At 34.8% G+C, this 26974-nt stretch overlaps 1 protein-coding gene across 4 annotated transcripts in view; it reads left to right on the forward strand.

Moving 5' to 3' along the window:
* CSMD3 (CUB and Sushi multiple domains 3) overlaps positions 1-26974 on the forward strand; it is an 831873-nt gene that overhangs the window by 452945 nt on the left and 351954 nt on the right. The gene's annotated exons all lie outside the window — the stretch shown is intronic.

Genomic DNA, 26974 nt, shown 5'->3' on the forward strand with positions numbered 1-26974 from the left:
ATTTAGGTGTAGCACTAAATATTCAAAATGAAATAAAGAATGGCATATTTCATGTTTTCCTGATACATGTCATCTGGTCTAGCCTTACAAAGGGGACTGAGATGGCCTACCCCAACGACAGACTTCTCTTTCAGACTATTAAACACAAACATATTCATGTATCTACCACTGTTCAATGAAAACCTTCATTTTTGAAGATTTTAATCTAAAACCTTCATGTTATATTAGTTATTATTGGTGGCCATGTTATGTTCTCAAAGTTCTAAACAAAATTGACTATAGAATAGTGTTATGAGGAAAACAAGATATATTTCTGGGAAGGCATTAAGTACAATAGTTAAGAGTAAAATATTGGAATCAGATAGCCTGGTTCACATTTGAATTCCAATAATTATTTGTAGTGTGACCGACACAAGCTCTTTTGTCTCAGTATCCTTATCTATAATATGTTGTTAATAATAGTATCTCATAGTACTGTTGAAAGGAGCACATTTAAAATACTTAGAAAAGTGTCTGACACATACAGCACTAAATAAATAATAGCTATTATTCAGAGAATGATAATTATTGCAAGACACAATTTTGTTCAAAAATAGGATTTCTTTCAGTCAAAATTTTACTCTGACTAAGAAAATTATAGTGAATAGCAGAAATGTCATTAAAATGCTGAGCAAATAACATATCTTGCAATAATAGTTTGAAAATACAATCAATTTATGGTTTGTAAAGTGAATAGCATAAGCACTTTATGTATTAATCAAATATAGAATGTATATACTATCACAATATTGTGTTCTGTCACCATATGTAATTGTTATTAATTGTTATAACTTTATAACAGTAGTTATTTATTATTATAACTTTATTGTTATTCAGTAGTTTCTCTTTCAACATTGCCAACACATATCTGATCATATAGTAGAAACCAAATAGAATTTGTTCTATATAATTGAGTGCAATGTAAATTCTATGAATTCTCTATTAAATCTTTCTTTATCACTCTAAAGCCTGAATTTTAGTCATACCAGAGAAAGATATGTTTCAATTAATGATGATGAAAATTTTCATTAATGCTTCTGTAGTATGGAGCTTCAAGGGTGGATCATCAAAGACATGACCTCTGTGCCATTTAATATAATGGGCAATGTCTTTCTCAGATATTTACTTCATTGATTCTGTTCCCCTTCCTGAAAATTGGGACCATAGGAATTTTGATGAATTCCTTCAGTTGCATATTTAGGCCTTTATCTCTAACTTGCCGTTTTTAAATATGTCAGACAGGCAGACAGGTAGATAGATATTTACAATAGAAATATTTGCAATAGAAATAACAAATATATACAATAGATATTTGCAATAGAAATGACAAGCTGTTCTTCCATAGTAATCTCTTTAAGTAAAACATCACTTATTGAACTTTAATGTGAAAAGTAAGAAAAACAGTCATTAATACTTTCTATTCAAAAACTTTCCATAGATCAATAGATGCATTTGTATTCACTGTGTTAATATACTGAAATACTGCCATATTTTAAAAATTGAATTAAATAAAGGTGGGTAGGGGTCAAAATCAAAGATTTTTCTTAGATCAAATACCTCTCTGTGTGTGTGTATATATATATATATATATATAGAGAGAGAGAGAGAGAGAGAGATAACCAGAAATAGAAAAATAAAACCTTCAAGGCACCCTTTCAACAATTAAAATATTCAAATTTTGCATTCCAGTGTAGCATATGTACAACGCAGAAAATGGTGCCAAGGCAATTATGTTATTAGCTTATTGTTTTCTAAGAAAGGCAGATGGTAACATAAATTATAATCTTGGGGATTTTTCATAGACTTCCTCTTTCTAGAGAATGCTCTTCCATGAAGAATTAAAACAGATTTTGTGACAAAGTTCCCATGTCAAGTCACTTGAGAAATGTCTCCCTAACCCCACAACATCATCAGTGAAATTTTACTATTCCAGAATTATTCCATTGGGTAACAATTGAATTTTCAAAATTCATCTAATACAATTATCCTATAACAGGAACCAAGAATATACAGTAAAAGAGGGGAATTTTTTTTTTAAAGATTTATTTATTTATACAGTCAGAGCCACGGGAGGGTGAGGGAATTCACCAGAGACAGAGTGGGGAGCAGAACAGGCAGACTGACCGAAGACACTGCTGAGGGTAGCAGCAGGCGAAGCAGGAGAGGTCTGCTGTGCCATGTGGGTTTCTCCCTGGCCGGCGGGGAATCGAACACATGCTGCAGAGGTTGTGGACAGCTTCACAGGGTGGCGCTCAACCTGCTGCGCCACTGGGGAGGCCAAGAGGGGAAATCTTTTCAACAAATGACATTGAGAAAACTGGACAGCCACTTGCAGAATAATGAAACTAAGCCACTCTCTCACACCATAAACAGAAATTAACTTAAAATAGATTAAAGATGTAAATGTCAAAATGGAAACCATAAAATACATAGAAAACATGTGCAAAACATTCCACAACATTAAGAGAAAATAAGTAAATGTGACCACACTAAATTAAAATACTTCTACACAGTGAAAGAAACTACCGTTAAAATGAAAAGACATCCTACCAAATAGGATAAAATTTTTGCACATCGTATATCTGACAAAGGGCTAATATCCAAGGTCTACAAAGAACTCATACAACTCAATAAAAAGAGAACAAAGAATCTAATCAAAAAATGGGCAGAAGAGCTAAATAGACACCTCTCCAGAGAAGACACAAATGGCTTACAGACACATGAAAGAATGCTCATCATCACTTGTTATCAAGGAAATGCAAATCAAAACCACAATGAGATACCACCTTACTACCCTGAGAATAGTCTATATCAAAAAAAATAATAATAAAATAAAGGCGAGAGGGAGAGATGCAACAAAATATTGGCAAGGCTGTGCTGTGGATAAAAATGAACCCTCAGACACCACAGGTGGTGGAAATTTAGTTTCCCAGCCCCTAAGCAAATCAATATGTAAGTTTCCTTAAAATATTAAAAATAGATATGTTGTGTGGTTCAGTAATTATACGTACTCCTTGGTATTTAAAAAATTCAAAATCACTAATTATTAATTCAATAGTATATATGTACCTCTATATTCTTTGCAACATTATTTAAAATAGTCAATTTAAGCCTCCCCTGTGGCGCAGCGGTTGAGCACTGGGCTGTGAAGTAGCCTCTGCAGCGCTGGTTCAATTCCCCGACCTGCCGGCCGGCTGGCAAGAATCCCACATGGCGCTCAGACCTCTCCTGCCGTGTCCACTGCTCCCCTCAACAGTGTATTTCATCAGTCTGCCTGTTCTGTTCCCTACTCTGACTCTGGTGAATTCTCTCACCCTCCCATGCTTCTGACTGTACCCAGTGCTTGTATAAATAAACAAATAAATCTTAAAAAAATAAAATAAAATAAAATATTCAATTTATGGGGTCCTCCCTGGTGGCACAAGGGGTTATTATGCAACCTATGAAGCTGTCCGCAGCCTCCACAGCATGAGTTCGATTCCCCAGCCAGCCAGGAAGCAAACCACGTGGCGCAACAGACCTTTCTTGACTCGCCTGCTGCTCCCCTCAGCAGTATACTTCGGTCAATCTGCCTGTTCTGTTCCCCACTCTGTCTCTAGTGAATTCTCTCACCCTCCCCCTACACCTCTGGCCTGTACCCTAGCTCTTGTATGCATAAGTAAATAAATCTTTAAAAAAAATAGTCAATTTATGGAAACAACCTAAGTGCCTGACAAAGATAAGTGGATTAAGTGTATTTGTGTTAAATATACATGCTGGAATACTACTCACTTGTAAGATGAAATCTTGCTGTTTGCCACAACATATTGGAACCAGAAAGAAATAATCTGCTGAGTAAATAAGCCAGATGGACAAAAACAAATACCGAATGATTTCTCATATGTGGATCATAGAGAAACAAAACAAAAGAACAGACCAAAATAAACTAAAACATTCTAGATTCATAAATGGTTCATAAATGACACACTTAAGGAATGAAGATTTGGCTCACCTCACCATGACCATTTGAAGTAGTAACTGAGGGCAAAATATGAAATGGCCGCCAAAGAAAGAAAACAGGAACTCCAAAATGACTTTGTGATCAGCTGCAGAAAAGGAATGGAAGAACTATTAGTATTTTCTTCCTTGATTTGTTACAAACCTATTTTAATATGTATACTGATTTTTTTTTTATTCTCCTGTTCCTCTACTATTAAATATAAGGCATGTTAAATTGGGTGATGGGAACTAGCAGTTACCTTTAAAGAAGAAGATCGTTTGTACAAAGGAAGACTCCCCTGTTCAGTACTGATTTCTCCAATAGGGGACACTCACAATAATTTGTAAGAAGAAAAAAAGGAATAGAAGCTGCTGTTCTTTAATAGGGTAGATGAATTCAAGGACTTTGTCAAATGACACAAACATAGATTTGACAGATATTTAGAGACCTTCTCTTGGCAATTTGCCTACTTTGAAATTACGCACAACTGAGGTGAGCAGCAGCAGTCCCCCATGATGTTTGTACTTTCGGATTTCCTGAATGTTAGAGAACCACTTCTCTGTTCTCAAAGTTTAGGACTAAAGGAACTTTTACCATCTGAACCTACAGAGAACATTTTTGAACTGTTAATCATTTTCAGTCCTTTTGGGGTTGTTATCTCAATAACTCTTGGTAATAAATGTATGCCTCTTTTTATGAATGTTCTTAGATTTCTAACTTTGTTTGTTGAGTCTCTGGAAAAAAAAATAGAATCTCACTCACTTGTATTGCTCTTTTGTCTCTTTTTAGTATTTTCATTCTTTATATTGTTAGCTTTATAAATTTAGAATTCATATTCAAAATTTTGTTTAATGTTCAAGATTTTTTGATAGTATCTAATGACTCCCTCCTTTGCAACATGGTGAGATTGCTTCCCCAGCCCTTTTCTCCACCTTTTGTCCAGAATGCACAGAACATTTTTTGTTGTTATCAGTTACATAGTTTTCATTATCAAACTATTAAATAATCAAATGGCTAGGAGAGTCTGGAATTAAGAGAAATATTGTAAATAAATCAAAATGTGGGACTAATCAGTGTATGAATAATTTTAAGTATCTAGTAATGAAATTGCCAAGGTTGTGAATATAAATAAAATAAGAAAAAATGAGTTCAAGAGCTGAGACAGGGCACTCCAAAATTTTTAGAAAGAAGACTTAAAAAGAGATACCAGTGAGGCAGGAGAACAAACAAAATAATATAGTGGTCAGGAAAACAATGAAGAAGGTATATTAAAGAGAAGGGGACAGTTAATAACGTTACATTGTGTGATAGGACAGAAAGGAAAGGACTTACTGGGAGTTTATTACTGAATTTTGTAATATGGAATGCATTGGTGTTTATTAAAACACTTTTCATGGAGTTGTTTGGGGAGAGATTGATTAGAGTGTGTTTAAGAGATAATGGGAGTTGAGCAAAGGGAGGCATGGCTGTTCACTTCAGAGGATTTGCTGCAATATAAGCAAATAAATGGAGTATCAGTTGGTGGTGGAAAAAACAATCAAGAAATTTATTATATTAAAGATCAAAGAAACAAGCATTTCTGACTACTCATGAATATAAGCATAGAAAGTGAAAGAATAGTATGATGTAGGAAAGACATGAGAATACCTGGAATGATAGCCTTAATTAGGAGAAAACAGAGGATCTAGTACTCAAGTGGAAAGATTGGCTTGTAAGGGAAGAGAACAACAGGAGTTTGATAGTAAATCTTTCTTTTTTTATTTTAAAGAGTAGGCACAGAACAGGCAGACTGACTGAAATACACTGTTGAGGGGAGCGACGAGAATGACAAGAACTGGAATGTGGGCCAGAAGTGCGGGAATGAGAGGATTCACGAGAGACAGAGTAGGGAGCAGAAAAGATCGATCTACTGAAATACACTGCTGAGGGGAGCAGCTGGAGACAAGAGAGGTCTACTGTGCCATGTGGGCTAGCTCCTTGGCTGGGGATCAAACTCATGTGGGCTGGCAATAGCTAGATAGTGCTGAGTCTTTAACCCCTGCACCACCAGAGAGGCCCCCTTCGTGCTAATTCTTCCTTCATGTCCTCTACCTTTGTGACTTTGGGAAAGATCAATTTAAACCTCAATTCTGGGCCTCCCTGGTGGTGCAAGGGGTTAGTTAAGATTCAACCTATGAAGCTATCTGCAGCCACTGCAGCACGAGTTTGATCCCAGGCCAGGTAGCTACCCACATGGCGTAGCAGACCTCTCCTGACTTTGCCCCACTGCTCCCCTCAGCAGTGTATTTCAGTCTGCCTGTTCTGTCCCCCACTCTGTCTTTGGTGAATCTTCTCACCCCTCACACCTCTGGCCTGTGACCCAGTTCTTGTATGCATACATAAATAAATATTTAAAAAAATAAATAAACTTCAATTCTTTCAGCTTTGAAACTGGATAAATATAAGCTCTGTTTTATAGGATTGCTATAAAAATGATCTAAGACAAATAAAATCATCACAAAATATCTGGGAAAATGAATTCATAATATAGGGATATATACACACATATAATCAATAATGGTTATTCTTATAGAGCGTTGCTTATGATTGAATTATGGAAAATTATGTTTAGAAAGCTGTGCAGAATTCACTTGCAGACTAATTCAATTATTATGGATTCACTGATGGGAATGGAGGAAGATTCCAAAAAAATAAAAAAATTTGAAAGGTAGACAGACAAATGATTAATTTTTTAGGCAAATGCTCATCATTAATTCCCCCCAGAGAAGTGAAAATCAAAACATTAATGAGATATCACCTCACATCTGTGAGAATGGCCCATATCATTAAAGCCAGAAACAAGTGTTGACAAGGATAATTTACCAATTTGTTCCAGGTATATTGTGTAACAGCTAACCAGGCTCACCTTTATAACAGGGGTACTTGCTTTTGCACCAACACTGGAACCATAACTCCCTTCTCACCTCTTATATACACCATCTTCAGAGTTATATTTTTAGATTAAAAAAAAATCTAAACACATTGCTTATCCACTTAAAAAAAAGTTAAATAGCAAAAATTTCTGCCTTAACTCTAACACATTTCTGTATCTGTACTTGTGTTTATGATATCATATGTACTCAGAAAACTGTATTTTATTTCTTATTGTATCACTGCTCTTTTTCCATTTATTTTTTTAAATATTTTTTCAAAGATTTATTTATTTTTATACAAGAGCTGGGGTACAGGCCAGAGGCGCAAGAGGGTGAGAGGATTCACCAGATACAGAGCAGGGAACAGAACAGGCAGACGACCAAAATTCACTGATGAAGGGCACAACAGGAGAGGTCTGCTGCGCCATGAAAGAATCTCCCTGGCCAGCCGGGAATCGAACCTGCACTGCAGAGGCTGAGGACAGCTTCACAGTGCTGCGCTCAACCCGCTGCGCCACCGGGGAGGCCCTCTTTTTCCATTTAATCACCAAGTCCTGTTTTATCTCATCACCCATGCCCAAGATCTTCTTTTCATTTTATTTGTTAATTAGAAATAATAAGAAAGAATAATAGAAAACATAATTTCTATATTATGGACAGTTTTTTTTCTCATGTAAGCCTCCATTTGAAATTATGATTTAGATAATTACAATAACTTAATCTCATAACAGTTTTTAAATTGTGAATAATAAACTATCATCTTATGCTTTTCACTCAAAGAAATTAGTTAAAAATGTGAAACATAAGAAATAATTCAAGTTGCTTATCTTTAATTGTGCTATTACAATGTCTATGCATTAATATCTTACATCCAGGCATGACAGAGGACTGTGTATTCTTTATAAGATATTGTTCTTAAGAACTTAAGATATTCATGTATTTCCCACTGATTTGGAAATCCTTAAAGTCATTGTGAGCTGTCAGTGATATCCCTTCAATGACAGAGACAGAACTCTGCCATGTAGACAGACTGTTGCAGTATGTGCAATGCTCTGAAATTTCTAAAAGTAACTTTCAGATAAAATTTTGAAATGCTCGTTCCTTTTAAGTTCTTCGCTTTCATATGACAATCTTCTCAGAAAGATTAAGTTTAGTATGCTGCATATAATAACCTTACCTAACAGACCATAGATTTAAGATATTCTTCAGGAAAAAAAATTAGTAGTTATATCAAATTTCTTGCTTGCTTAATCTTGCTTGTTTATCTTACCTTTTAACCATTTATTTTAAATTTAATATCCTGGCAAAAGGGGCAGGTGATTGTTTTACTTGACGTATTCCAGGGGGTATGCAAAACCGAGCCAAGCATTTATCATAGTGCTTTTATTTATATGTTGCAAGCATTTTGAAGAAAAAGCATATGGTAAAGGCTATCTCCTTTCCCATTTAAAGAAACACATTTTTTAAAGTCCAATTTACATTTAAATGTTAAAAGAAGTTTCACATTACCAGAGAGACTCCAATTATATCTTTCTAAAAATCTAAAAGAAAAGCACATGATATATAAAAAGGGGGAGTTGCTAATTTCAGCTCCTTTTCCTTTCTATTCCTCTACCTACGCTCCTTCAAATTATCTTCTCTGAGTCTTGCTAATTCTCTAAAAAATGCAAGCATTTTAATAACCTTATTTTAAAATAAGGCAAAGTTTGATTGTAGTTTTTGGTAGTATATTTCTTTAGGTTTCTAAAATATAACTAATTAACAAAAGAAAATAGATAAATAAAAGTAATTAGTTAATTTTTGACATCAGGCAATATATGCAAAAATACCTAGCCTATTGCTTGGAATATAGAAAATGTAAATAAAATATTATAACATTGATACATAATGTTCAAAATTATTTTCATTGCAAAATGAGTTTATCATTAAGCATTTTATTAGCCAATGTAATTTATTTTTAACATGAACTTAAACTTATCTCAATAAATTCTCTACATGTATAGCTTGTCAGTGATAATGGCAATATTTTCCTTGTTTGATATAACAGAAAACATTCTGGCACTCTCATTTACAGGTATCACATACAGGTCTGGAGACATTCTAAGTGCTTTATTTTCCCTGAAACAATCTTTAATTTCTCCTGTAACTGGAAAGGGCAAAGAAATTGGTTAGAATTTAATTCATTAGCTAATATAAGTGAAAGCATCATATAAACTATGATACTGTATATACATATTCATGTATGTTTTCTAAATTAACTGCATCTCACTTTAATTACACAGTCATCTTAAAAATTTGCCTCTTAAATATAAATCTGTATAAATAATTCCAAATGTATTGGTTTATAGTATGGCTACTTACAAACATACTCCTTAGCTACAAATTACAAAGTAGTATGGATCAAGCAGTTTTAAAATTATATACAAGAGAGATGTCACTAAAATTATGCTAAATTGCCATTCAAAATTAAAGTGTCATTCTGATATTTCTAAAACAATTCTCTAATTTTGTCTATAAAGATACACAATCAAAGAAACATAAACCCCATAATTGTGATGCTATTACATTGTTTCCTTATTGAAACCTGACTCAATACATAGTTTTATTTAGAAATGAATAGCGATTATTAAGTCTGATGTGTTTTTTCTATAAATTAAAACTAAACATAGAGAAATGCTTACACTTGGGTCCTCTCCTTTGAATATGATCATTTGTCAGTTTTTTTTTATTTCTGTAACAATTGAAGCTTTGATGACTGTGCTATATTCCTTAAAATATGAAGGAATTAGTTTAAACTATTTTCTATCTACTGCAGAATTGTTTTTTTTTTTTTCTTTAAGATTTCGTTTGGCAGAAAGTCATTTTTTATTCTTTCTACATGTATGCATACATGTACCCACTCACATACAATTTCACACTCAAAGTCCAGTCAAAATGAAAATATCAAATCTCTTGGTCAAAATGATTAACAATTTTAAATAGCAACAGAAAACCAAGAAAATACAAGTGAAACTTTTCTGGAGTGGTGCCTGGTGTGATTGCATAGACATGCATATATTAAACAGTCTAGGATGTTCATATTCTCTGCAGGAAAACTGTACACTATTAATAAATAGTTAGATTTTTCTCTTCATTTCATTGCTATTACATCAGTTACATATTAAGTAAGAAAAGGATAATAAAATACAATACAAATATTGCTATTAGTACTCCTTTATAAACAAGTTTAGCCATAGTATTCTTTTCTTTAAGATTTATTTATTTATGCATACAAGAGCTGGGGTACAGGCCAGAGATGCGGGGGGTGAGAGGATTCACCAGAGACAGAGTGGGGAACAGAACAGGCAGATCTACTGAAATACACTGCTGAGGGGAGCTGCGGGAGAGTCAGGAGAGGTCTGCTGCACCATATGGGTAGCTCCCTGGCCGGGGATCAAACTTGTGCTGCAGTGGCTGCAGATAGCTTTGTAGGTTTCATCTTAACCCCTTGCACCACCAGGGAGGCCCATAGTTTTCTTATATCTCCTTGAAGATTTCTTTATGTCAACCAAAAAAGTAATATCCATGATTTCTATTATAAAAATGCATCAAGGTTTTAATTAATAGCCAGCACTATTTCCTTAATGAACAATTGGTAAATCTGTTAAAAGTTCAGAATATTCTTGTTTTAATTTAATACAGAGAATGATGCTCTTAACACTTAGTGCTGACTAATATAAGCATAATAAGTCTACCACAAATAATATCTTCATTTAGATTTTCTTCATACATTTGGAATTAGTCTCATTAATCTTCTATGTAAGACATATTAATGAATCCCAACTAATATAGAAGAGCCTCTCTCAGATCTTTGAGGCAGCAGTGATCAAGCACATGATTTCACATATATGCAAGATGAAAAGGCATAGCCTGAATCACTTTAATAGTATTTCCTTTTCAAAAAAATCTCAGATTGGGTTGATATGAAATAGAATGCATTGAAAATAATGTCAAGCCCCCATTCAATTGATTCTTTAAAACATTTTAACAAATTATGTGTGTTAACTTTGTTTTATGCTCTATAAATAAATACTGTCTGAAAAGTTTTATTAATTTGCTGTTCTAAAATCTCTGATACATATTTAGATTTGATGATGATTAAATACTTTCCCACATTTTTTGCACCTTTAAACTTTCTTTGCAGTATTATCTCTAGTGTTTTCTACAGTGTGCATATTTTGTATGTTATTAATTATTTAATACATTTGTAGTTTTTATCTACAGTATCTCTGTGATGTTGAGCAATGTTGTAGTTCCTGGTAAATGCTTTGTCACATTCTTTACACTTGTAAGATTTCTTTTCAGTATGAATATCTGATGTTGATTAAAGTGTAAATGATTAAGGGTTTTGTCACATTTTTTACATTTATATGATTTTCCCCCTGTATGAACTCTCTGAGATATCTGGTGTATGACTACCTTGCCCATTCTCTTTACCTTGTATGTCTTCTTCTTTTGCATCAAAATGATGACCAGATCTGGCTTAGACACAGAGGTCAAATAGACCAGGTTTCCATATTCTCTAATGTCACATCCCTATGCAAATTCCCTTGAGCTGCTCCAGGCATTCCCACTCCTGAGAGAATTCTGTGGCTACATCCATGAATATCAGTGGTTCTTCTAAGCCTCCCATAATTTTGTTCTTCTTTTCTCCTAACCTGGGTTTTCTTTTTTTTTTTTTTTTTTTTTTTTTTTATAGAGGCATGTTTATTTATTTATTTATCTGTTTGTTTGTTTGTTTTGTTTATACAAGCACTGGGTACAGTCAGAAGCGCGGGAGGGTGAGAGAATTCACCAGAGCCAGAGCGGGGAGCAGAGCAGGCAGAAGGACCGAAGTACACTGCTGAGGGGAGCAGCGGGCGGCAGGAGAGGTCTACGCGCCATGCGGGACCCTCCTCTGGTGGCCGGGGAGCAGCCGGGGATCGAACCGGCGCCGCAGAGGCCGCAGGCAGGTTCGCAACCCAGCGCTCAACCGCTGCGCCACCGGGGAGGCCCCTAACCTGGGTTTTCTTTCTTTCTTTCTTTCTTTTTTTTTAAAGAGGCATGTATTTTATTCATTTATTTATTTGTTTGTTTGTTTTTATACATGCACTGTGTACAGTCAGAAGTGCGGGAGGGTGAGAGAATTCACCAGAGCTAGAGCGGGGAGCAGAGCAGGCAGAAGGACCGAAGTACACTGCTGAGGGGAGCAGCGGGCAGCAGGAGAGGTCTGCGCGCCATGCGGGACCCACCTCCAGTGGCCGGGGAGCAGCCGGGGATCGAACCGGCGCCGAGAGGCCACGGGCAGCTTCGCAACCCAGTGCTTAAACGCTGCGCCACCGGGGAGGCCCTGGGTTTTCTTTCTTAAGCAAGATTATGTTGAAAAATCAAACCTGTGTCTCGAGAGTAACCCTTAAAAAAGAGTTAGCACATCTCCGTTACATGGTCTCACCACATCCATAGTCAGAAGGACCTTGAGACCCTGAGAAGCCCATCCTCTACAATCTTGTTTCAGGAGAGATTCAAGATCAATGAGGTCCTACATGGAGGCAAAAACAATTTTTTGCATCATCTTCCTCAGGTGCTCTTTCTACCCACACATACTCAGAAATTCTGCTAATAGTGGCAATAGAACGCTGCACTCACCCACCTGCCAACTCACAAAAACAGAATTGTTATCCTTCCCCTTACACCAAAACCTATACTCAATTCTCTGCATCCAGTTTCTGAGGTGTTACACAGCAAAGTGATAGTTAAGGAAGAATGTCAGTTTCTTATAAACAATATCCAAGCCATGCTTTCAATGCATTGAACAGTTTGCGCCCTCACAGGAAGAACCTCACAGCTTTCTATCTGGTGTAAGGAGTAAATGTTAATTTAGTAATTTAAGAATGGATTTTCTAAACAGTTCTCTGTTGCACATACCCTATCTTCATCAATAATAGTATGTCAAGGATCTTTGAAATTTGCTAATAATAAAAAAGGAAGCGCTAATATGAGATGTTACGTGAAAAGCCTATGCAGAAAGTAGTTTCAATATATAAGTGTTATTAATAATAGTATTTTATGATTTTAAAATTATTTTCCTAGAAATGTGAGCCCTCTGCAATCAACTCCATTATCAGGGTGTGTGTGTGCACGTGTGTTTGTCTGTTAGCAGGTGTAGGTTTGGAGGGGTTGTGTAAGCAGAAAAGTAAATGGTAACACAGTCTGTCTTCTACTTGGTTGTCTCAGCAACAGGTATGTCATTTGAAAGACCTTTTCCCTTCTCTCTGAGGAAGTTATTCCTGTTTTTGTCAAGCCTGTTGATTTCATTGCTTTCATTTCCTCTGGGACCACTCTTCATTAGTTTTCTGCAAATTCACATGCATCTAAAATTTTTCACTGCCCTTTCTATTTTCATTTTCTATTAATTCAACCCACTACAACTTGGCATCAACTAATTTTTGTGAACCTCTTTTTAAAATTGTGAACAGATAGTGTGAAATCTCCTCTTGGTGCAAATTAAGGATATAGGGAAGTATTGTTTACTATAAGCACAGAATTGTACAACAAATCTCTGAAAGTTATTCATCTCACATAGCTAAAACTTTAACCTATTGAATCACAGCCTCTCATTCGCCCTGCCCCTGTGCCTTAGTAACCACCAATCTGCTTTCTGCTCCTATGAGTGTAATTATTTAGATACTCATATAAGCGGAATCATGCTTATTTGTCCTATGATTGCCTTACTGAACTTAGGAAAATGTTTTCAAAGTTTATCCATGATGTCACACATGACTGGATTTCCATTTTTATTGTTGAATGATATTATAACTATATACCAGATTTTCTTTATCCATTCATCCACCAATGGACATTTAGGTAAATTCTATATATCTGCTATTATGAACACGTGAATGTGTATATCTCTTTAAAATCCTGATTTTAATTCCTTTGGATCAATATCCAAAAGTGGAAAAGTGGATTATTTCATAATTCTATTTTTAAATTTTAAAGATTCTCATACTATTTTCCATAGTGACTATAACATTTTACATTCTCACAAAATATGTCCTTGAGTGCCAGATTCTCCACATCCTTACCAATACTTGCTATTTTCTGTTTAATTTTGATAACTATCATGTTAGCATTTTGATGTGATATCTCACTCTGTATGATTTCCATTTCCCTCATGACTAGTGATATTATACATCTTTGCATATACCTGGTAGTATATGTTCTTTGGAAAAATGTCTGTTAAAAGCCCAATGTGCATTTTTTAATCAGATGATTTTGTTTTTGCTGTTGAGTTGTAAGAGTTCCTTTTATAATATACATTTGCAATACATATTTTGGGCCATTAACTCCTATCAGATGTATCGTTTGCAAATATATTTTCCCTTTATGTAGGTTGTGTTTTCATTGTTGATTGTTTTCTTTGCAGAGCAGAAGCTTTTTAGTTTGATACAGTCTTACTTGTCTATTTTTGGTTTAGTTGCTTGTTAAAGTAATAAGGTACTGGCATAAAAACAGACATAAAAACAGAATAGAAGCCCCAGAAATAAACCCACACTTATATAATCAACCGATCTTCAAGAAAAGTGCCAAGAATACATAATGGGGAAAGGGTAGTGTCTTCATCAAGTAGTGTTGGGAAAACTGAATATCCATATGCAGCAGAATATAATTGAACTTTATCTTACACATATATAGAAATCAACTGAAAATGAATTAAAGACTTAAAACAGACCCTGAGCTGTGAAAACAAACATAGGGGAAAGCTTCATGATGTTGGTCTTGGCAATGATTTCTTGGATATAACCCCAGTCTTTTTTTTTTTTTTTTTTTTTAAGTTTTCAGCTAACTTGATGCCCCTGTAGAAACTAAAATATTTATATCTATTTTTTTCTTTTTTTTTAAAGATTTATTTATTTATGCATACTAGAGCTGGAGTACAGGCCAGAGGTATGGGGGGGTGAGAGGATTCACCAGAGACAGAGTGGGGAACAGAACAGGCAGAGTGACTGAAATACACTGCTGAGGGCAGCAGTGGGCAAGACAGGAGAGGTCTGCCTTGCCATGTGGGTTTCTCCATGGCTGCCCGGGGATCAAACTCGTGCTGCAGAGGCTGCGGATTGCTTCATAGGGCGGTGCTTAACCCCTTGTGCCACCAGGGAGACCCAATATTTATGTCTTATTAGAAATAAGTTCTTTGGTTCTGAGATATGATTTTGGGCCTTTGTTTATTAATAGCATTTTTATTCCATTTGCAGGCTCTTCATCTTCCTTCTAACCTATAAAAGATATTCTCCTCAGTTCTCCCCTTTTAGTCTCTTACTTCTAGCTGTGAAAATTTATTATAATAACTTTAACTACCTCCTCATAAATACACATTGTGTAAAAACAAAGACCAGTCTTTTATTCATACTATCCTAAAGATACTAATATTCAATCTTTAGCCTGCTACTCTCCCCATCATGTCTGGCACTCATTGGTAATTATAATGACATATAGGAAAGAAAAAACAGATGTGAAGTCAAATTCTGTTTTTATGGAAAGCACTGCGGAGAATGGATCATTATGGAAAAATAGGAAATTGTGCTGTAAAATATATATGAAATAATGAGGAAATAAAAGATACTAGGAATCACATTAAAACTTTTATCTTTAAATAAATATAGCTTCTTTAAATAAATATAGAATTTCAAGATTTTCCATCTGAAAACTTCCTTAACATTCATGCCTAAAAAAAGATTTTCTTAGTTAAATTAACCATTCATTGTTAACACTGAAAGCTTCATGTATATACTATTTTTATTTAACTTGGACTGGTTTTAGTGAATTTTAAACATTTTTATTAATTATTGTAAACTGTGGTTCAGAATTGCTCCTAGATGGGCATTCAATTAGTATCCATTCAGTAAATGGATTAGGTAAATACAGAAAGTTTTCATATTTGAATGTAATTTTCATTTGAAAAAAACTCCACTTAGGATGAATTCCTTTGAGACTGTCAAAATTTCTGTAGTATATATTGAATGAAAATAATTGTATGACTTTATCTTGAAAATAAATATAAATTATTGAAATTAAAAATATTGCAATGCATTTGAGATAATGTATTAGGCTTTAATTGCAATGGTACAATAGTTAAAATGCAGAAGGGATGAGTCAAGTGCTGAATTGTTCTTTGCAACTTTTATAAAAGTAGTAATAAATGTAGTATAATATCCTTCACTTCATGTTTGACTTGCTTAGGATAATCATGAAAGCTATTTTTAAGAAAATTGTCATTGGTTTCCCTAATTTTCCAAAGGACCTTTTAAATCTTTGAAACTCAAATATTTCTATTTTTATATACCTAGTATATTATCGTTCTTTTGCAAGATTATCAAAATATACCTTCCCCAAACTTTTGCAATAAGAGGATATTTGCTAGTATTAAATGTACCAGACATTTTGCACAATTTATTTATAAATGCCAAGTTCATTACTGAATAATTTCATATTATCGTATTATTTTGTTATGTAGTGATTGATATTGAACACTTACATACCAAGGACTTCCCTGAATAATTGGATGAAGCACCTGCATTTTTTGATATTCCACCACTTATAAAGGATTAATCAAACTTTGAGAGGCAAACTTCAAATTTATGAAATAGGATATTACTCATTTTAAACATTAGTTGACTTTCTACCTCAGAAATGCCAGACTGGCACATAACCATACTTGTGGATCCCTGGGCTAATCCCTTCTCACCCATCTTCAGCAGTGACACCACAGTCTGTAAACCAAGGTCAGGTTATATCACTGCACATCACTATACGTTTACATGTTCATTACTGATCAAGACTATTTTTCACCTAGCTATCAATCAAACTATCATCAGAATGCAATCATAGTTCTAAGAATAGGAGATGAGTTTAGACAATGATTTACATTAATAAATAATCTACTTCAGACACTAAGTGTTTTAATTTGCAAAAGAGATCTTCATGGTTGAAAAGTAAGTCACAGTAATGGATTCATCAACTTATTAATGGAAAAGGTCAAAAGAGATTTTCTTCATTGTTACCTCATTCTTCAATTGTATAAATAAAGTATGCAGGTAATGCTTCCTTCAGAATTGTAGGTAGTAGTCCAAAGGAATCAGGGTTAGTCAGTAGGATATCTGTATTAGTTTTTAGTACATTCAGCTGCTTTATAATATATTCTGTCACTCTCATTTTCTTTTTTTCTCATTGTTATAGTTATAGTATAATTTATTGTTCAAACAAAGGATTCTTCTGAGAATTTTATATGATGTTATTAATAGTGCTAGTGCTATATTAGGCAGAAACTGGACAATCCAGGACAAACCAGGGTTTATAGTAACCTGTTATAGTACTTTCTCCTTAAAAACCTCTGTACCGGGGGGGCCTCCCTGGTGGCACAGGCAGTTGAGTGCAGCTCTGTGAAGCTGCCTGCAGCCTCTGCAGTGCCGGTTCGATACCCGCCGGCCTCAGAGCAGACCTCTCCTGTCTCTCCCTCTGCTCCCCTCAGCAGTGTATTTCAGTCAGTCTACCTGTTCTGTTCCCCACTCTGTCTCAGGTGAATCCTCTCACCCTCCCGTGCATCTGGCCTGTACCCCGGTTCTTGTATAAATAAAATAAATCTAAATAAATAAATAAATAAATAAATAAATAAATAAATAAATAAATATATAAATATATAAATAAACCTCTGTACAGGAAAGTCAGAAAGTTCTATCCTTTACCTTTTAGGAAAGTCTACCTTTAATTATCATTCACTATAAAGTGTCAAACAACAATAAGTAATCAAAATATTATGTATGTGGAAAGTTTTAACTTAAAATAAAATACTGAAGTCTTACATTAAAAAGACTAAGGTCTAGTTTAGATAATAGCAAAAATTGTCCTAGGAAGGGAGTATGTCTTAGATGGTGATAATTAAATGCTTATTTTCTCCACATTTTACTAAATTCAGTATCATGAATTTAGTCAAATTCTCAGAAATTTTTAGAGATAATACACTCTTTTATAAAAAATATTTTATCTACATTTACCCACTCCTTTCCATCAAGTAAATTGTACTAGCATCCAGTGGTTCATCCAATGACTTATTTTTATCTTCCAAGTCTTATCTTTCTCCTAGATATTAGTACCACTGCCTTAACTTTTCCAATAGTAGCACAGACGGTAAATGTCGACAATATTAAAATACTTTCAAAATCTTTAAAAGAGAAAACAACTAAAATGGGAAAGCAGTAAAATTTCACAGAGCTGATTCAGCTATTTCAATTAGCTTATCTGATGAAAACACTCTAATTTTTGTCAGGGAACTGGATGCTGGCTAGTGTCTAGAGATTTCCTCTCACCCTTGGCTTGCAAAAATATTCATTCATTCATTCATTCATTCATTTGCCTATTTACTCAACAGAGTTTACTACAATCAAGCACTACACTAGAAATACAAAACGAAAGATGACATAGTTTCTATCTTACAACTCAGCAGGAAAGATACATATATAAACATAGAATTACAATATAATAGTGCTGATGGAAGCTCTATAGAACAAATATCAAAAAAGGACTTACTCATCTGGGAAAGCTCCAGAGAGTTCATAAACCTGTGCAATCCTGAAGCATAAATGAGCTTTTACCAAGCAGAGAAATGGTACTACAATTTGAGGATATTTTACTGAAGACAAGAAAACATGGAGGACAATGTGACATCCAGACATCTATGAGTAGATGTGTGACTAGGATGCTATGAATCTGTTGCCAGATGCCTGTGACAGTAAATAGGTCAGAATGTAAGTTGACCTATGTAAGATGGGAAGGATCTTTAACAGTTGCCAGTATTTATCAGAGTTATTTATGAAAAAAGTTAATACTGTTAGTATAAAAAGTAATTATAGAAATAATGGAGGACAACATTGGGAACTTAGAGGAAGGCCATTGGTATAAAGAAGAATGACATTTAACTTATCCAAAAACAATGAGGCCATTTATTCGTTCTTTACACATGTAAATATTGTACTATCTTTTGCACCTCCTACCATGAATTAGACTATTACATTATTATTTAAACCATGGAGAATTTGAACACAATCTTGTTTCATAAAACTAAAATTTGAGATCTGGTTTCTGTTTCCTGCCTAACTGGGATCTTGAGATATAATTAAAAATTTTAGATTTTTGTTGATGCAAGGATTAAGATTTGTGTTAAACTCATATATCATGACCCATAACTAATTCCTGTCCAAAGAGTCAAAGATGGATGATAAATCAATAAGAACGGTAAAAAGAATGATATTGTCCTTGGCAGATTTTTCTCTAAGGTGAGTGAGAGTATGACAGTGATCAATATTAGAGTGACTATGCCCGAAACATATATTTTCCTAAAGTGACATTGACCCAATAAACCCAGATCTCTCATTCAAGGACAGAACTGACCTCAAGATATGAGCACTTTTAGCAACCTGTAGGTTTCAGCAAGTATTTTGTTTATATGTTCTCTCTTTCACACTGGCTGCAAAGTGCTTCCAAATAGAATTTTGTCTTTATCTTTGTATTCAGGGTAGTCCTCAGTGCTGGAAGATGAAATCAACTATAAGATAAGTGGACACCTGAGATATACAGAATCTTTCAATTAATACTTATATGAGCACCTTTGATCCAAAACCATTTTCATTCAGAAGATCAGGACCTCCCATTGGGATTTAAGATGCTCAAGTTGGTTTTTGCTGGGATGTATTGGGGCAAGAAAGGAAGTACTTTACTAAAGTTTGTTTTTTTTTTTTTCTTTCACCAATTTTTACTTCCAATATGAACTATAGCCTCTGAAATGTCATGTCACTTGGTATATATTTGTGTATAGCTTTCATCAGTTGTAATTTCACATATTTATGTGTCTAAATTCTCTTCACTAGATGTAAACAGATTTAGACCAACTTCTCTAAAATAATTGTTCAACAAATGAATTATTTTCTGCCACTCAAATTTTAGAATAATTAGCTCCTTACTCTGGAATAAAACATTCACACACACACACACACGTGCACACACACACATACTTATATATATATATATATATATAAGTATGTGTGTGTGTGTGTGTGTATATACACACACATACACACTATATATACTATATGTTTATAGCATTGTCTTTCTGCCGGGAGATATATTCCAAGTTTGAAAATGATTTAGAAAACCTTGGTATTATTCTAACTTTGACCAGGAATAGCTCCTAAGGTATCAGAAAGTCACAGCTAGTAGTTTAAACATAAGACCTTTAATATCAAAAAGAAAAAAATCACAGCAAGAAATCAGTGCAACTTCAGCTTGTAAATTCACTGTAATTCAAACAACATTACTTTCTAAAAATGTTTCAATCACTTCTATCTACTAAATATCCTTCTTAGTATTTTGCATGGAAATATTTTCAATAAATCCTTACCAAAATTTGGTTAAGTCCTGACTAAAATATTTAATGTACTATTATTTCTTTAAATAAAATAACCCACTAAAGCATATGATATCTGAATATCACCCTTCATTCTGCTACAGAAATCATTGTTTTTACCTAAAGAGAGAGAACTTTTCTCTGGACCTCCCTGGTGGTACAGTGGGTTGTCTCAGTATTATCAAGCTATCCTAGCCACTTCAGCATGAGTCAGCCAGGGAGCCGACCCATGTAGCACAGCAGACCTCTCCTGTCTCACCCAGTGCTCTCCAAAGCAGTGTATTTCAGTTGCTCTGCCTGTTCTGCTCCCCACTCTGTCTCTGGTGAATCCTCTCACTGTCCCCCCACCTCTGAACTATACCCAGTTCTTGTATGCATAAATACTTTTTTTTGTTCATAAAGAGTAATATAGAACTGTTCTCCAAACACTTAAATATCTCATAAACTTCTGATTTTTTTTTCCAATTTACTGAATTTAACAAAGAATAATATTCCATCTGCCTACTCTCCTCCATCTAAGCCTTCCCAGGCAATATCAAAAGAAAATTCCTGGAAGAGCAATAATTATTAAATGCCCAGATTGCATTTACCTCTTCTCATGTCCATAGCTGCACTCTGGAGAAATTAATTCAATATTGTTCTTTTGCTACCATCTCTCACTCACTGGTATTGTCTTTCTTACTCTTAACAGAACTGTTTCATATAACTAAAAGCTCTTTTATATCACACTAGTTACAAAAGTAGCAAATACATGTATTCTTAGAGGATTTTCTTTATTTCAAAACCAATTACTTTATAATTTACAATTTATTTAATGTATTTCACCAGTTTTCCTTATTAAAGTTGTTTGACCCATTTTTGCCTAATTGAGCTTTATCCTTATTTTTAATTGTGTAGTCTGCATTTATAAGCAATATGTTCCCTAATGAGCAGTTTTATTGATACTACATAGATTAATTTTTATAATAGTCTTTGCTTCAGATTGACTTAAAAATAACTAGTGAGCACTTGTGTGAAAAGCTGTGTATGCTATTGGTTGTCGAAAAGTCATGACATATTTTTTTCTGTTTTTCAAGCAAAAATATGTCATGACTTTTCCAACAGCCCAGTAATTCTAATCTATTAAATCAAAAGAAAATGTAAAAATATTTTAAATTGTGAGATAAATTATACATCAGTCTAAAGACCTAATCAATCTGGCATGGCACCATTATATCTATTTTTTTTCCTGTTTGTTTATTTTACATTTTCACTGAGTAAGGGGAAGAGCTATTATTATTTTATTAGGACATAATATTGTTTACTATGGCTACCTTCCAAATAGGGAGTTGAATTCATAATCCTACAGGGTTAGTCAATGAAATTTAAAAAGTCAAACACATACCTTTTTTCTTAATTTATTTATTTATGCATACTAGAGCTGGGGTGCAGGCCAGAGATGCGTGGGTATGAGAGGATTCACCAGACACAGAGTGGGGAACAGAACAGGCAGATTGATCTCAGTACACTGCTGAGGGGAACTGCAGGCGAGTCAGGAGATGTCTGCTGCTCCATGTGGGTTGATCCCTGGTGGGCCAGGCATGGAAATTGTGCTGCAGAGGCTGTGGATTGCTTGAGAGTGCGGTGCTTAACCCCTTGTGCCACGAGGGAGGCCCCCTCAGACACATTCTTAACTGAAAATGGTATCATAAAAATATTGGATTTTTTTTTAATTAATAAATTTTATTTTTATATTCCCCATACAATTGCAATCCCCCCATTCTGACCCCAATCCCTCCCCTCCCGCCCCCAACCCCCCAAAAAGTGTCTCTGGTTCATAGTTTTTGTTGATTTTGATTTTCACTTTCTTATAGTTATTCATTTTCCTGGTCCCTTATTTAAGTATTCTAGATTCCTGCTATGAGTGAGACGATCCGGTATTTTTCTTTTTCTTTCTGGCTTATTTCGCTGAGCATGATCCCTTCCAGCGCCATCCATGTTGCTGCAAATTGCATGTGTTTATCTTTTTTGAATGCTGAGTAATATTCCATGGTATATATGTACCACATCTTCTTGATCCAGTCATCTATTTTTGGGCATTTGGGCTGTTTCCAAAGCTTAGCTATTGTAAATAGTGCTGCTATAAACATAGGGGTGCAGGTGTTCTTTGGAATTGATGTTTCTGTGTTCTTTGGGTAAATACCTAGGAGTGGAATTGCTGGATCCTGTGGAAGCTCTATGTTTAGTAGGTCCAGAAATCTCCACACAGCTCTCCATAGTGGTTGGACCAGTTTGCACTCCCACCAACAGTGCAGAAGAGTTCCTTTTTCTCCACACCCTCGCCAACATTTGTTGTTGCTAGTTTTTTTAATATGTGCCATTCTCACTGGTGTAAGATGGTATCTCATGGTAGTTTTGATTTGCATTTCCCTGATTGCAAGTGATGTTGAACATTTTTTCATATGCCTGTTGGCCATTCGCATTTCCTCTTCAGAGAAGTTTCTTTTTAGCTCCTCTGTCCATTTCTTGACTGGATTATTTTCTTTGTTGTTGTTGTTGAGTCTCATCAGCTCTTTGCAGATTTTTGTGATCAGTCCTTTATCATTAGTGTTGTGTGCAAAAATGTTCTCCCAGTTGGTGGGGTTTCTCTTTGTTTTTGTTATTGTCTCTTTTGCTGTGCAGAAGCTCTTTAATTTGATGTAGTCCCAGCTGTTGATCTTTGCCTTCACTATCACTGCTTTGGGTGAAGTGTCTGTAAAGATGTGTTTGATATGCAAATCACGTAGTGTTTCGCCTATATTTCCTTCAATGTATTTTATGGTTTCAGGTCTTATGTCTAGTTCTTTAATCCATTTTGAGTTGATTTTTGTATATGGTATGAGGTAGTGGTCAAGCTTCATTCTTTTGCATGTAGCGACCCAGTTTTCCCAGCACCATTTATTGAACAAACTTTCTTTGCTCCAATGCATAGTCTTTGCTCCTTTGTCAAATATTAGTTGACCATAAACCTGTGGGTTTATTTCTGGATTTTCTATTTGATTCCATTGGTCTGTATGTCTGTTCTTGTTCCAATACCATGCAGTTTTGATGATTATGGCTTTGTAGTAGAGTTTGAAGTCTGGGAGTGTGATGCCTCCATTCCCTTCTTTTTTTTTCAGGAGAGCTTTGGCTATTCGGGGTTTTTTGTGATTCCATATGAATTTCATCAATAATTGTTCTATTTCTTTGAAGAATGACATTGAAATTTTGATTGGAATAGCATTGAATCTGTAGATTGCTTTTGTAGGATGGCCATTTTAATAATGTTTATTCTCCCAATCCATGAGCAGGGGATGTTTTTCCTTTTCTTTGTGTCTTCTTCTACTTCTTTTAACAGTGTTTTATAGTTTTCTTTGTATAGGTCCTTTACCTCTTTTGTTAGATTTATTCCCAAATATTTGATTTTTTTTGTTTCAATAATAAAAGGGATGTTTTTTTTGATTTTTTTCTTCTTCAGATTTATTGTTTGTATATAGGAAGGCTACTGACTTTTGCGTGCTGATTTTGTATCCTGCCACTTTACTGAACTGATTGATGAGTTGAATTAGTTTTTCTGTGGAGTTTTTGGGGTTCTCTATGTATATTATCATATCATCTGCAAAGAGTGATAGTTTGACTTCTTCTTTTCCTATTTGGATTCCTTGGATGTCTTTCTCTTGTCTTATTGCTCTGGCTAGGACTTCCAGTATTATATTGAAAAGCAGTGGTGAAAGTGGACATCCTTGTCTTGTTCCAGATCTTAATGGAATTGCTTTCAGCTTTTCACCATTGAGAATGATACTGGCTGTTGGCTTGTCATAGATGGCCTTTATGATGTTGAGGTACATTCCTTGTATCCCAAGAATTTCAAGGGCTTTTATCATGAATGGGTGTTGCACTTTGTCGAAAGCTTTCTCAGCATCTATTGATATTATCATATGGTTTTTATATTTATTTTTGTTGATGTGTTGGATAACGTTGATTGATTTTCGGATGTTAAACCATCCTTGTGTCCCTGGAATGAATCCTACTTGGTCGTGGTGAATTACCTTATGGATACACTGTTGGATTCTGATAGCTAAAATTTTATTGAGGATTTTTGCATCAGTGTTCATTAGGGAGATTGGCCTATAGTTTTCTTTTTTTGTGTTGTCCTTGTTCGGTTTGGTATTAGTGTAATGTTGGCTTCATAGAACGTGTTAGGTATTATACCTTCCGACTCAATTTTTTGGAAGAGTTTGTGAAGGATAGGCACCAATTCGTCTCTGAATGTTTGGTAGAATTCATTTGTAAATCCATCAGGTCCTGGGCTTTTGTTTTTGGGGAGGTTTTTGATTACCATTTCAATTTCGCTAATTGTAATTGGTCTCTTTAGGTGTTCTATTTCTTCTTTATCTAGCTTTGGGTGATTGTAGAGTTGTAGGAATTTGTCCATCTCCTCTAGATTGTTGAACTTGTTTCCATATAACTGTTCATAGTAGTTATTAATTATTCTTTTGATTTCTGCTGTGTCCGTTGTGATTTCTCCTCTTTCATTTATTATCCTATTTATTTGTGCTTTCTCCTTTTTGCCTTGTGAGCCTGGCTAGGGGTTTATCTATTTTATTTATTTTTTTCAAAGAACCAGCTCTTGGTTTCATTGATCTTTTGGATTGTTTTTTTAGTTTCGATTTCATTTATTTCTGCTTTGGTTTTTATTATTTCTTTTCTTCTACTGGTTTTGGGGTTTTTTTGTTGTTCTTTTTCTAGATCTTTGAGCTTCGAGATTAGGTTGTTTCTTTGAGTTCTTTCTTGTTTCTTGATGTGAGCTTCTATTGCTATATATTTTCCTCTTATTACTGCTTTTGCTGCATCCCATACATTTAGGAAATTGGTGTCCTCCTTGTCATTCAAGTCAAAGAATTTTTAATTTCTTCTTTTATCTCCTCGTTAGTCCAGTGGACTTCCAGTAGTGTGGGTTTCAATCTCCACGAGGTAGGAGAGTACCTTGCCTTCTTTTTATGGTTTATTTCTAGTTTGATGCCTTCATGGTCAGAAAAGATGGTTGGTATGATTTCAATCTTGGTGTATCTGTTGATGTTTGTCTTGTGCCCCAGTATATGATCGATCCTAGAGAATGATCCGTGTGCGCTTGAGAAAAATGTATACTCAGATTTTTTTGGGTTTAGTGTTCTATATATGTCTGTTAAGCCCAAGCACTCTAGATCCTTATTTAGAGCTTTAGTGTCTTTACTTATTTTTTGTCTTGTTGATCTATCCATTGTTGATAGTGGTGTGTTGAAGTCTCCCACCACGTATGTGTTTTCTCTGATGTCTGTTTTCAGAGATGCCAATAGTTGTCTGATATATTTGGTGCTCCTTCGTTTGGTGAATATATGTTAATGAGTGTTATTTCTTCTTGAAGTATTGTCCCCTTGATCATAATGTAATGACCACTGGGGTCTCTTTTTATCTTTTTAAGTTTGAAATCTGTTTTATCTGATATGAGTATAGCTGTTCCTGCCTTCTTTTTTGGTCCATTTGCTTGTAGAATTGTTTTCCATCCTTTAACTTTGAGTCTATTTTTATCTTTTGCAGCTAAATGTGTTTCCTGGAGACAGCAAAAGGTTGGGTTTTGTTTCTTAATCCATCCTGCAACTCTGTGTCTTTTTATTGGAGAGTTTAGTCCATTTACATTTAGAGTTAGTATTGATATGTTAGCATCTGTATTTGCCATTGTGTTTGTCTTTCCTTTGATTTTATTTATTTATTCTTTTAATAACTTTATTTGGCCTTCTTTTGTTGTTATTCGTCCCTCTGAGGTTTTGGCTTTAGGACTCCTTGTAGTATTTTTGGAGTGGGGGTTTAGTCGTAATAAAATTCCGGAGTTTCTGTTTGTCTGGGAAGGTCCATATTCTTTCTTCAAAGAGGAAGGAGAGCTTTGCGGGATAGAGTATTCTTGGTTGGCATCTGTTTTCTTGGAGTCTGTTGACTATGTCCCTCCACTCTCTCCTTGCCCGTAGTGTTTCTTCAGAGAAGTCTGATGTCAGTCTGATTGGTTTCCCTTTGAATGTTATCTGTTTCTTCCCTCTTGTTAGTTTCATTATTTTTTCCTTGTCTTGTATTCTTGGGAGCTTTACTATTATGTGTCTTGCTGTATTTTTCCTTTTGTCATGGAAGTTTGGTGTTCTTCTTGCTTCTTGTATATCAATTTTCAGATCCTTCTTCGCATTTGGGAAGTTCTCTTCAATTATATCCATGAATATTTTCTCTGTTCCTACATCTCTCTCCTCTCCTTCTGGGATTCCTATAACTCTTATATTTTCTTTCCTCATGGAGTCAGATAGTTCCCGAAGTCTTTCTTCGGTCTTTTTCCTTCGTACTTCTCCTTCCTTTTCTGTTTTAGTTCTTTTTATTTCTGTGTCTTCAAGAGTACTTATTCGTTCTTCCATTTCATCTATTCTGCTTTCATTGCTTTTCCCAGAGTTCTTTAGCATCTCCATTAATTCTTTGATCTCCTGCATTTCTTTTACTTCCCTCTTTAGGGACTCAATTTCATTCTTCTGGTCATTAATTATTTTCCCCTTATCATTG

Source organism: Talpa occidentalis, unplaced genomic scaffold, assembly GCF_014898055.3.
Source record: "Talpa occidentalis isolate TD23 unplaced genomic scaffold, MPIMG_talOcc4v2.1, whole genome shotgun sequence".
NCBI classification, from domain to species: Eukaryota; Metazoa; Chordata; class Mammalia; order Eulipotyphla; family Talpidae; genus Talpa; species Talpa occidentalis.